This window comes from Pteronotus mesoamericanus, unplaced genomic scaffold, assembly GCF_021234165.1.
Source record: "Pteronotus mesoamericanus isolate MK-2021 breed Mesoamerican mustached bat unplaced genomic scaffold, CSHL_Meso_final contig_56, whole genome shotgun sequence".
Classification (NCBI taxonomy): domain Eukaryota; kingdom Metazoa; phylum Chordata; class Mammalia; order Chiroptera; family Mormoopidae; genus Pteronotus; species Pteronotus mesoamericanus.
Window position 1 is genome coordinate 17,066,233 of NW_026555201.1, and position 12,107 is coordinate 17,078,339.

General features: G+C 37.5%; 1 non-coding gene across 1 annotated transcript; it reads left to right on the top strand.

Annotated features, from left to right (window-relative positions):
* The first annotated feature begins 1,160 nt into the window (after positions 1–1,160).
* On the top strand, positions 1,161–1,267 carry LOC129076087 (U6 spliceosomal RNA). The gene has a single exon (XR_008529702.1). It is a non-coding gene; the product is annotated as a U6 spliceosomal RNA (small nuclear RNA).
* Positions 1,268–12,107: the final 10,840 nt, after the last annotated feature.

Here is a 12,107-nt window from a genome sequence, read left to right on the forward strand (position 1 = left end):
CTGGTGATTGAAAACCAAAGTGAAAAAAATATCTACAGTGTAAGGCAGTATGTCATGTGTGTATAGGTGTGCCCCTGTGTGGGGCCCAGTAGGAAGTTACATTCTGCTGTCTGAGAGTCTATGCCTGGTGGTTAAGGAATGGCTTATTGCAAACAGTGCTATGATTATGAGTCTTTCTCAAGATGTTCCAGGGCCTTCTTTTCTTGCATTTAATTTTCCTTAACATTTCCTACAGTTCTCACTGGAAGATGGAGCCATTCAGATGACTTTTATTGCAGGAACCATGTGCTCAGGCATAAAGGGGGAACTTTTTCCAGGCTTTCTCCTCTAGACCTAACTGTGAACTGATAACTTCCTCATTTGAGTTTTCATTTTCTGTCTCAGAACTGTCAAATCTTTGTTGCACATAAGAGTTTAAACTTCCATCTGCTAGATTAGAAGTTTATTGAGGACAGGAATTACTGGTACACCTCTTTTCACTTCTGTATACCCAGTGCCTAACATAGTGCCTCGGACAGGTAAGCTCCGCATTTACCACCTGTGAGTGGGAGTTGAGGAAGCTGTCCCAGTTACGGAAAGGATACATCTGAGCCCTGCTCACCCTCGTTCGTTTTGTCAAATGATTATTTCTACATTATGACATGCAATTAAATATGAGCATGAACTGAGGGAACAAGGAATGGGGTACTCTAAAATCATTATTATATAGTTTCAGAGTACATTTGCCATAGCACTATTTTGCTTCTATAGTAAGCTTTCTTAACATTGATTAGTTATAATTTTCCAGAATGCATTTCAGTTAATAAAAGGGGAGGCAACTCTCAAGTGTGTTGGATGGGAGGCTAACTGGACTCTTGCTAACATTTCAATTGAAGAGTTTACATATTGTTGAAAATCTGTGTGATGTATGCCCTGATAGAATACATGTTTATTATTTTCAGTATTTATCGACTGCCTACTGTGTGCCAAATATTGTCTTGGCAGGATGTTTATTGAATAAGCTCATAATTTATTTTAGGTATTTGGCGATGGATGTAATTTAACATGATCGGACAGAAAAAGGACTTCATTAATCAAGCTGATATATTTGTAAACTAAAATATATGAATCAGGATTTATGCTTCTATAGTACATTTATTGTTATAAATATTAGAAGTCTAGTGTTCACTTTGGCAGCACATAGACTAAAATTGGAATGATACATTGAAGATTAGCATGGCCATTGCATAAGAATAACATGCAAATCTGTGAAGCATTCCATATTTTAAACATTATATTAGAAGTCTATGAGACTAGTATAAGTCTATATTAGACTAGAATGAATTAATATTTTAATAAAGATCATTTAAAAAATTCATTTTCAAGCTATTAAGCTTATAGGATTTGCCCTAAGTCTACCCATAATTTGAGAACATATTTAATGTGTGGGCTGTGTTTTCTTTGGAATTTGTTGTGTAAAATGATTATCTAGTAATTGAAGCAGAGCAGAACTTTCTTTACTTTAAAGCGTGTGTATGTTGGGGCACATTTCTGCTGAGGTAGTTCAAAGTGTATTTTCTTTGCTCTTCTCATGTTGATACTGCAGAATCTTTTTCGTTAAGAGAATCTGGTTGCAATTTCAGTTGTAAAATAGGCAAGGAAAACTTTTCAGCAAAAAACAATTCTATTGAATTGACCAGAAGGAGGCTCCCTTCCCCCTCACTGTATACAGTTAGCCTAAAATCTTCCCATCTTATTTCTTCCCAGGCAGTTCTAATGGTCCCCATGCCTGCTCTATCAGTGGTGGGAATAGAGGCAGCAGTCTGCAGTTTTCCCTGGGGGAACAGAATTTAAATTTGCATCACAGATAGGAACGTTTCCGTGAATATAATGTGTCCTTTCTGTTCATCAGTTCATTCATGTATTTCTCTTCTAGTTAATAACAAATAACAGCAATGTTAAGATAGAATTATCCTCATTAACTTTGGATTTCTCAACATTTCTTAGCTTAATTCTGTGGCTTTGTTTTTTCAATTGTTCTTGGATCTCTAATAAAATATTTTTTAAAAATTATATTTTACAATGAATTTATAAGGTATGTATATTTTTTTCAAAGTATGTATGTTTGTTTACAGAGCAAGAGGAAAGCAGATTTTGGACACTTTTGACAGGCCAGTATTGGGTCCCTGTCAGCCATGACAGTCATGTCAAGTGCTATGTGAGGACTGACGTAATGGAGTGTAATGGGAATGCCCTTAGGGGAGGCCTGGAACGCCCAAAGCCACAAGTCCAGATGCTTGGACAAGGATTCCATCTTGACAGCGATATGATTGGGACCTCTGCCCTTTCGGGCTACAAGACTTAAGAGCTGTGGCTGCCCAGTGCTCAAGGTTGGCTGCACCACAGGTCATGCTTGGAGCCCTGCTTGACTTTTACTTCACTGGATGTGGGTCACCACTGTAGCTGCCTGACTTGAGATTGAGACCTGACTCTCCACCTGTGGACACTGCCAGTGACCGGCACTTCGTGCCAGAAGCTCATGCTGCTCGCTTGTATGGCCTAAGCTCCCCCTCTCTCTCTGGAACTTGCGTGTGACTCCATTAGCTTATTAGGGAGGTCTCTCCTGATAAACCTGGCATTGTGGAAAGGCACAAATATGTGTGAGTGACTCCTTGCGGGGATGCTCCCTAGCTCATGAAAAGTTGTAGTCTCTACCTACCTGTCCATCTTAGTCTCTGTGTACATATTTATAAGTAAGAGACATGTTCAAAACATAGGATAATCACCGTTCACCCCAAATCTCTCATTGAATTGCATTTGGCAATGACAAGGCCACCAGTCGATTGAGAACAGAAACAAAATATCCAAATCTTTGGAGCATTAAGAGGGATGTGAAGATACAACCACCACTGAAGATATACGGTTCCCCATATGATGTTCTGAGATTATTTTGAATTGATTTTCGGGTTGTTCTCTTTCATTGTCAAGGAAGGCAGTTAATGTGGTTATTTCAAAAACAGCATTGTTGCTTTTTCCCCCCAAACATTGCCCTTTAACGAGGGAGCAGAACTGATTATGAAATACCCAACTCTGACTAATTTTGGAGGCGTAACATCTCAAATAAATTGTCTTCTGGAGATGTTCTTGGAGCCAGTGAACAGCAGAATGATGATGAGTTTATCTCTGCTAATAAACTGTGCCTTTGAGGGTCTATTCCTAAACAGGGCACAGAGTAGACTGGTGCTGTATTTCTATCCTCCCTTTGGCATGAAGGCCCCAGGTATGGAGAACTGTGGGAGGCAGAATCATGGCCCTCTAAAAATACTGTAGTCCCTGGAACCTGTGAATGTTTTGTTACATTGCAAAAGGAGCTTTGCAGAGGTAATTAAGGTGATAGATATTAAGATAGGGAGATTATCGTGGGTGGACCCAATCTAATCACATGATCCTTAAAAGCAGAGAACTCTGTCTAACTGGAGGAAGATGCAGCAGAAGAAAAAATCAGAGAATTCCAAGTGCTGATATGCTGTTGGTGATTCTGAGATCTAAGGGGTCACTTGAGGACTGTTGAGAGGCCCTCAGAGCTAAGGACCTGCAGGGAAATAGAGGCCTCAGTCTTACAACCTCAAGGAATTGAATTCAGCCAACAACCCGCATGAGCTTAGAATTAGATTCTTCCCCAGAGTCTCAGGTCAGGAGTGCACCCCTGCTAACACTGTGATTTTTAGCTTGATAAAACCCATGCCACACTTAGGTATGCCGAGAAACTGTGAGATAAATTTGTTTTAAGTCACTAAGTTTGTGGTAATTACAGCAGCCACAGAAAACTAAATCACAGGAAATATTTGGAAGGAAATGGCAATTGTGTCGGATTGTTACTTTGGTGGTGGACTGTTACCATGAACCATGCCTCCATAAATACAGTCCATGACTCTGGGTGTTAGCCATGGAATACTAATTAATGGGATGAAAACAGAAGCTTGACAAGTGTATTAGTTTCATGGTGCTTTTTTTTTTTTTAAACACGCTTTACAAATTTACTGGCTTAAAACAAAACGAACATAGTTCTGTAGGTCAAAAGTCTCACTGAGCTAAAAATCAAGGTGTCAGCAGGACCACATTCCTTCTGGAGGCTCTAGGGGAGAATCCATTTTCTAGCCTTTTCCAGCCTCTAGAGGCTGCCTGCTTTCCCCGGGTCAGGCCCCTTTCCCCATTTTCAAAGTCATTCGTATAATGTCTTCAAATCTCTCTTACACCTCCCTCCCTCCCATAAGGGCTCTTGTAATTATATTGGCCCCTCCTGGATAATCCAGGCTAATTTTCTCATCTCACCTTAACTTAAACATATCTGTTCAATCTCTTCTGCCATATACAATAACATATTTACAGATTTCAGGGATATCTTTGTGGGGGAGCCATTATTCTATCTGCCACAATAAGTGTTTGAATGCTGGGTTTATGCTCTCGGAATACTTACTCATAGAATGTTTCTTCTTGGCACCCACTACTATGCTAAGAGGAAGGCTAAGCAGCCATGGAGAGAGGCCTCCATATAGAAGAGCCAAGGCCTCTGGCCAACACTCTTAACTGAGCTCTCACGCAGCAGCCAACACGAACTCCCTGCCATATGGACGAGGCCACTGTAGACCTTGCAGCTAACGCAGGGCCCCACCCATGACCACAGAACAGAACTGCCTGTCAACCCACAGAATCATGAAATTTAGCAAGTGGTGGTCATTTTAACCTTCTAAAGTGTGGGAGTGGTATGTTATGCAGCAATGGAGAATTGAAATAACACTGCAGTCCTGTTTATAATTACCTACCCCAAATGAAAGGATTCTGACTAGAAGAAGATGAGCTCTTCTATCGAGTATTCAGGATGAAATAGATGACATAGGTCAAATACATAAAATCCTTAGCTCAGGGCCTGGCACATAGTAGCTGCTGTAAAAGTATTAATTATCTTTTCCCAAGTAGTCTTTTTGCTGCAGACATTGCCATCTGCTTTCCTAGTAAAAGAGAGGACTTCTCTCAGAGAAATGTATTTAATATGGCACATAACAAAATATAAGGTATTAACTGATAATTTGGCTTTGTGGTACATAATTTAAAGTTATAGAGGCCAACCTGAACAATGTCTATATTTGTTCCAAATACATGGGCCAGCACAAATAACACCCCTTTTTAATTACAAAATCATAAACATGTAATTCTGTAGCATAACAATATCATAATCAAGCACACTATATGACATTTTAGGTGAAATGTTCAAATTAAAACTATAAAATATTACACCCATATTATTACCCTACCAACCATATGCAAGCAGGTGTTACTTCTGCCAGACCCTGTCTGTCATTTTCAGAAAATACCTCAAAACTAAATTTCAGAATATAGGGTCTTGCAGTTCATATTGTTTAATTGCCTTGTCACACAAGACTCTTTGAATTTTTCTTAGTTCAATTGCTGTAAATGATTCCTGAAAGTAATATAATTATAACTTGTATTGGTAAATGCATTCATAGAATTCATGGAGCAAGTTGAATTCATTAGGAGCCAAGTTGATTACCATTTGAAAACAGTTAATGGTGTAGCTGATTGGAATATGTTGCAAAAAGTCATGATTTAATTTCACATCACCTAGAATAATCTGAGGCCATACGTGTTAATGGCAGCTTTGTGGAGCATAGGATCGACATGTTCTTCTGAGCTAGGTGATATGGCCATGCTGACCCAGGGAGAGATTCGCATTTCAAAATAAAATGAAGTAAGTAGTACAGTGTAATCTTCTGTGATTAAATTTACCACCTGAGAATTAAAAATGTGAGAAAAGTTTATAGGTAAAGTTTAAGCTCATTAAAAGCAATGTACTGTGAGATCCAGCCAGTAGAGGCTTTCAGGTTTTCATAGCAAACTTCTCAAATGGATTACGTTCACTACGTGTTCAAACTGCTTTCTTTTCTTCCCTCCTTGAAATCTCCACATTGAAGCTAAAGATTCTCTAAAAACTCACAAACCTGTCATGTCATTCCCCTACTTAAGACTCTTTAGTGGTTCTCACTTCTGCGTAAAGTCCACGTTTCTCAGCTCAGTCTGCTGGGCTCTGTGTGATCTGCTGCTGCTGACTCTACAGTCTTATCTCTTGACAGTTCTTCACCTTCTGTGACTCCAGACATAGAGAAGCACTTGTAATTTTCTTTCAGCTGCATGGCCTGGCTATTTCCTGCTCATCTGTAAGACCTCATTTTATCTAGGAAGCCTAAGAACAACTCCATGTATACCTAAAGTAGTTCAGTTTTACTCCTTTGCTAGCACTGATTGAGCTATATACACAATTGTTTGTTTAATTGTCAGTTTCCCTCTGTGGAGCATTAGTGCCCTGCAGGAAGTACTGTGGTCAGGTTCACAATGGAATCTTATGCCAAGTTCAGTGCCCGGCACGTCGAGGAATTCCATACAAATTCAGTGAATGAACAACAGAAGTATTTGCTCAGAGTGAACAGAATATGAAAGAACTGTTATCAGTGCCTGGAATTTAGTCGGCACACAGGGTACATGTTCACTCATTCATCCCTCATGGATCGACACCACAGGATTCATCGTTAGTCGTATGCCACTTCCCACTGGTTTACCATGTGTTGTTTACAAAGGGGTAAGCTGTTTAACTGTGTGTTAACATCTTATGAAGTAATTTTCTTGGCATGAAGTAGGCTGGGTTCTCTAAAAACTGAAACTGTAGTTCCTCATTTCTCGGCTTTCCTGTATGTCTTAGAATTTTTAACATGCTCTAGTTCAGGTCTGGCTGGCTCCTTCATCTAATTTAAGTCTCAGAGCAAATGGTCTCTCCTCAGAGGCTTTTCTTGACCACTTCCCAAAAATCTTCCCCTTCTCCAGTTTTCAGTTGGGCATCTCCAGTAACTATCACATCATTATACTTACCACTCCATAAAATTATCTTGCTTCTGTATTTGTTCTGCTTACTGACTATAACCACCTTTTAGAATGAAAGGCTATGAGAACTTTGATGCCCCAGTACTTTGAATGCTGCCTGGCACGTGGAGGGTGAATGCGTGTATGAAGTAACCTTGTAAGAGAGCTTCCTTCATCCTTATTCTGCAGGCCGGTATTCCTCAGGATCACCTCAGCTGCCATTAAATAAACAAAGGTTTTCACTAGACAAATATTCAAAAGCATGTGTGAGGTGATATACTTCATACAATTTGCACATCCTAGGATGAATTTCTATCAAGTCAACAGAACAGACATCTGATTTTATTGTCATAATTGTTAGTGACTTCTACTGGAGAAGAAAAAGAAACTTCCCAAATAGTCGTACATAATTGATTTATTTTGGAAAATATTGTGACAAAACAATAGATTTTTTAAAAAAAGAACATGAGCAATGTTAAAGTATGATAAATTTTCCCAAAATTTAGTTTCTGGGGGAATAGTCCTCTTTTAATTTCTTGAGGGAGACTGTGCTCTCACCCTGAAAGGAGGGCAGTATTGAAGGGACAATGTCCTTATTTTCTCTGCACCCCTTACTAGTTTTATTCTATGTGAAGGGAAATGACATAACAGGTAGTTGAGATGGGGTCAGAAGTCCTTCAGCAGCTCATGATGATCAGTGGGAGAAGTCGTCATGCACACACACCTTCTCTCTGCATTGCACAGGTCTTACAGCACCAGAGGCTCCATGCAGGTGTTTGGGTAAGAAAGCACTGCAGATGAAGCCTTCCCAAAATAGGCCTCAGAGCCTAGATTTGAGGAAAGAGTAAGACATAGATTAAGGAGCTTTATTACTTCTCTAATGTAGCCAATAGCAGAGGATGCTAAGTACATTTGATAGTTTATTTTGATCCCCATTTAGTCTCCTTAATCTGTTTTTCAAATTCATTGGAACCTATAGGGGAAAGGATGAGAGAGTTGTCTCTCCAGAACCCACAACACCAACAATTCCACTTCCTTCCATAAATGAGAACATTTCATTGGTTTTTTTAGATGAAGAAGTATTTAGAGAATATGAGAATTACATGTCATTACCATCAAAGAACAACACTGGGATAATAATTGTTTCAAGTAAATAAAATGCGTAAAATTTAGAAATGGCTTGTATTCAGAATCTGAAGTTATGACATTTAAATGATACCAGTAGCTCTGTGGTATTCTGATCATGTGAGATCTGGGGTCAAAGACTGTATTTGACTAGAATCAGCAAAGGATTAATGTGTAAACGTTTCTGGTTGTCAGCTATTAAGCAGTATGTTGTTTCTCTCTATTTTTATTAAGTCTATACACTTCTGCAATGCAATGGTGGAAAGTGCTTGTGATAATTGCTGTATTTCTGTATTTGTTTTAGAAATTGACACTTCATAAACATCCAATCCAAAATAGCACTGTTCATAAGTGCTATTTTGATATGTTGAAAAACTTAATAATCATTGCTATTATCACATTGATATTCTTTATAGAGAGGTGGGAAATAAAATTGGATTATCACTTTATTTTCACTTTAATTTGATCCCACTCTAAACTCCTGGCACTCATAATCTCATTTGATTTAAACAACAGGCCAATATACTTAATATCTAAGACTGCAATGTAAGAACCCACTGTAAGTTGACATTAAACTCTTCTTTTTCATGAAGATGTTCAAGAAAAAGTACTACTTAACCAATTAAGTGGATCTCCACCAGTAGGAGATGACAAAGGAACTGAACTACTTTGTTTTAGCTAAAACGACTTATCTTTTAAATTTTAATAACAGACTATATCAAAAGTTGTCTAAAGTATTGGAAAGTGAAAGGTTGTGACACAAATCATTGTCTTGTTTATTTTAGTTCTGCTGGTGACATTTCTTGTACACCCTTTCATACCAACTTTTTACTAAAATATGCAAAAGGACTGATAAATAAGGGTGCAGATCTTTGTTTTTCATTTTCCTAGGCTTGCAGAATCAGAAGTTAAATCTGCCCATTTTGTGATCTAATCAATTTTCTTTGGTTTAACAGCAAAACTAATGTATCTCTTTCTTAGGTGCTTCTAGCTTATCTGAACTGAGAGTTTTAGTCATTCATGTAAAGCCTTTCATGCCACTTTTGTATTTGAAAATGGGTCCCAGCTGCTCTGGCTTCCTTAATCCCTCCCAGAAAGGCCCATGCGATGGCGGCTCCCCGTGGGAGGTCGCAGCGCCAAAGCTTTCTCCCCAGGTGTGGAAGATGCTATGCCAGGCAGTCTTATCTTGCTCACTTTCCCAGCTGGCTAGTTAGATCAATGTATGTTTTGTATTTGTTATAAATAGACATAGCATATGAGAATAGTATTTATAAAGTTCTCTCTATCTACCGATTATGGAATATGTAATGCAAATAGCATATTTGAAACTTCTGTCAGGTCTTAGTAGGTAGTAAATGTTCAGTAAATATTGAATGAATGATTGCATAAAGAGTTAAAAGTTTTAAGTAGTGAACATGAGGAATTCTCTGAATGAGTTTAAAAGTTTTGCCACATATTATTTTTAAAATAAGATTGAAAGCTGTTAAGTATTTGACTTATGTCATATATTTTTAAATCCAATCAAAAACTAAACCCTTATGGGTTTGTTCTCTATATTCTTATAATTAGGTAACCTTAGTGTTGAGCCTGCTCTGTAACAATTTTTAAATTGTTATCTCTTATCTATATTTGATATTATTAAATCACTGTTTCACATTTAGAAGTTTTTAAACCAAGGAATTCATAGGATAAATTTTGATTTATAAGAATTTTTTTTTTTTTTTGGTAAAGCAATATAGTTCAGCTACTTTCAATACAACATTCAGACCTCCAACAAAAATGTAAACAAGTATTTTAAATAGCCCCAGAAAATGTTACTGCCAGGGTCCAGCCCTAAAGGAGCAGGATTTCTCAGACTCAGCAACCAGAAGGGATTCCTAGGTTGCAGCAGAGGAAAAACTGAAGTGGGAATTTGGGAGAGTCGGGTGAGGTGTTCAGCAGCAGCCTGCAGTGGAGCTCGCTGAAGAGACTTCTGACAAACTGGTCCCCATTTTCTCCAGTCTCCCAAAGAAGCTGTGCTAGGCATGATCAGCCAAATCTGGAAGAACTCCTGTTGATTTTACATTTTACATGGAGGGCAGTGTTCCTGGTAGGAAAGGGCTCTTCCAATAATACCTGAAATCCATCTACTTCGGGAGAAAACAAGAGGAGGGTGTGAATACTGGTGGAGGTGGAACCAATGTTAAGGATACATCAGGGAATGGATTTGGGAAATGCCAGGTGAAGGCCTTGGTTTCCCAGTTGAAGCTAACATATATTTAATAATATCTGACAAGAATAATTACTGACATGATCATCTCATTAATTCACACAGAAAACATATGAAGAAGTTAATATTATCCCCATTTGACAGATGAGGAAATTGAGGCACAGATAGATTAAGAAAATTACCTAAATTGACAGATTTTATAAACGGTAAGGTTAAGATTTGAACCCAAAGAGCCTGACTCCACAGATCCATGTTATCATAAGAATACATGCTAAAACCAATACTTGTCATACTAAAAATCCCAACAGTAAAATTCATAAATTGGAACTGATCCTTTTAACATTAACTGTAAATTTCCATAAAGTAATTTTCAGTTAATTATAGAATATTGAATTCTTCTTGGAGCTGTCCTTCACTAAGTGAGTTAATTTTTTCTACATTTTAAAATAATTGTCTTTGGTTTGTGTCTTTAGCTCAAGGGTAGGACAAATTTTTAATTTGAACATGTATATCTATACATGCCAAATAGTAATTTGTTCCAGGACTAAGTTTTAGTAATAAAAGACTCCATTCCTATATTCTAGATCGCATCAGTGATATATACAATATATATTTCATTTATACTCAGATATTTATATTCTTCCAATAATGTGGTAAATATTAAAATAATCAACTTGGAATAATGGAATTGAAATCCTTAAAGATAACATTGGAACTAGCCAAAAAATAGAAAATATGATTTTGAATGGAATTTATCAAAATGTAGATAAAGTAAGCATTCTGAACCTTTAAATATACTCCTAAAATAATGATGAGCAGGCATTTTGCCAGTGCTAATTTGTGTTACTCTATTGATTCGAGGTTTTTTGGATGTTCTATTCTTACTTTGAGGGAGAGTATAAGTGGAACAGGGAAGCCTTCATCTAGATAATGTTATAGTCAGGAATCACATCACATACTAGCTGTACTGCTTAGACAAGGCAGAACCTAAAACATCTTTTCCAAAAATCTTAATCAAAGGTATCTTTCCATATATGTAGAAGTTGAGACTTCTTTTGAATGGTCATTCCTTGCAGTAATCACCTTTGAAACTTTTAAATGTACTCTGCTAGTTAAGATATATTCCATCATAGCTGAACATTTTCCAATTCAAAATAATATTAAAACTTAGTGATCTTCTTTTAACATTTTAAATGAATAAAAGATTATTCTCCCCATTACTACTTATTGCTTTCTGTCTCTAATTATATGCCCTCTTTAAGCACATTGTTGAGTGAGAATAAAAAGGAGGGCATTTTATTTGTGCAGTAAAGACATCAGGTTATCCTATGTTCAAGAGAGAAAAAGAAACTTTTGAAGATAAATGGAGTGGTGATCTCATTTTTCATCCTTATTATAGGCTAACCATAACAGTCAGTGTTTCCATGACAGTCTGAGCAACCGATTTAACTTTCTCCTTTACAGCATTTCTTGCCTGGGTTTAATGACATAAAGGGTATTTGTCCAATTCATTGCTCTCAGGAGAGTTGGCTCCCTACTTTTTCTGCAGTTAGAAGACCAAATCTTGCTTTTTTACATTAACATCATCTACTAGGTGTCAATACAAAGCCTTTAAATATAGTGTTTTGCAGAAGAGGATTTTAGAATCATGGCTGGTAGAGTTTAGAGAGGGAAGTCTTATGTACCCCTGTACAAAAATTTAGTTGTTGCTTAATAAAGCTCTTGACCATGGCTTCAATTTATTTTAGTAAATGTTAGATGAGAAGGGAAAATAAGCTGACATCTGTCATCTAACTTCTCTGTTGGTTGATGCAACAATGAGACTGAATAGAAGCAGGATGGTACAAGAGCTGGAAAAAGAGCT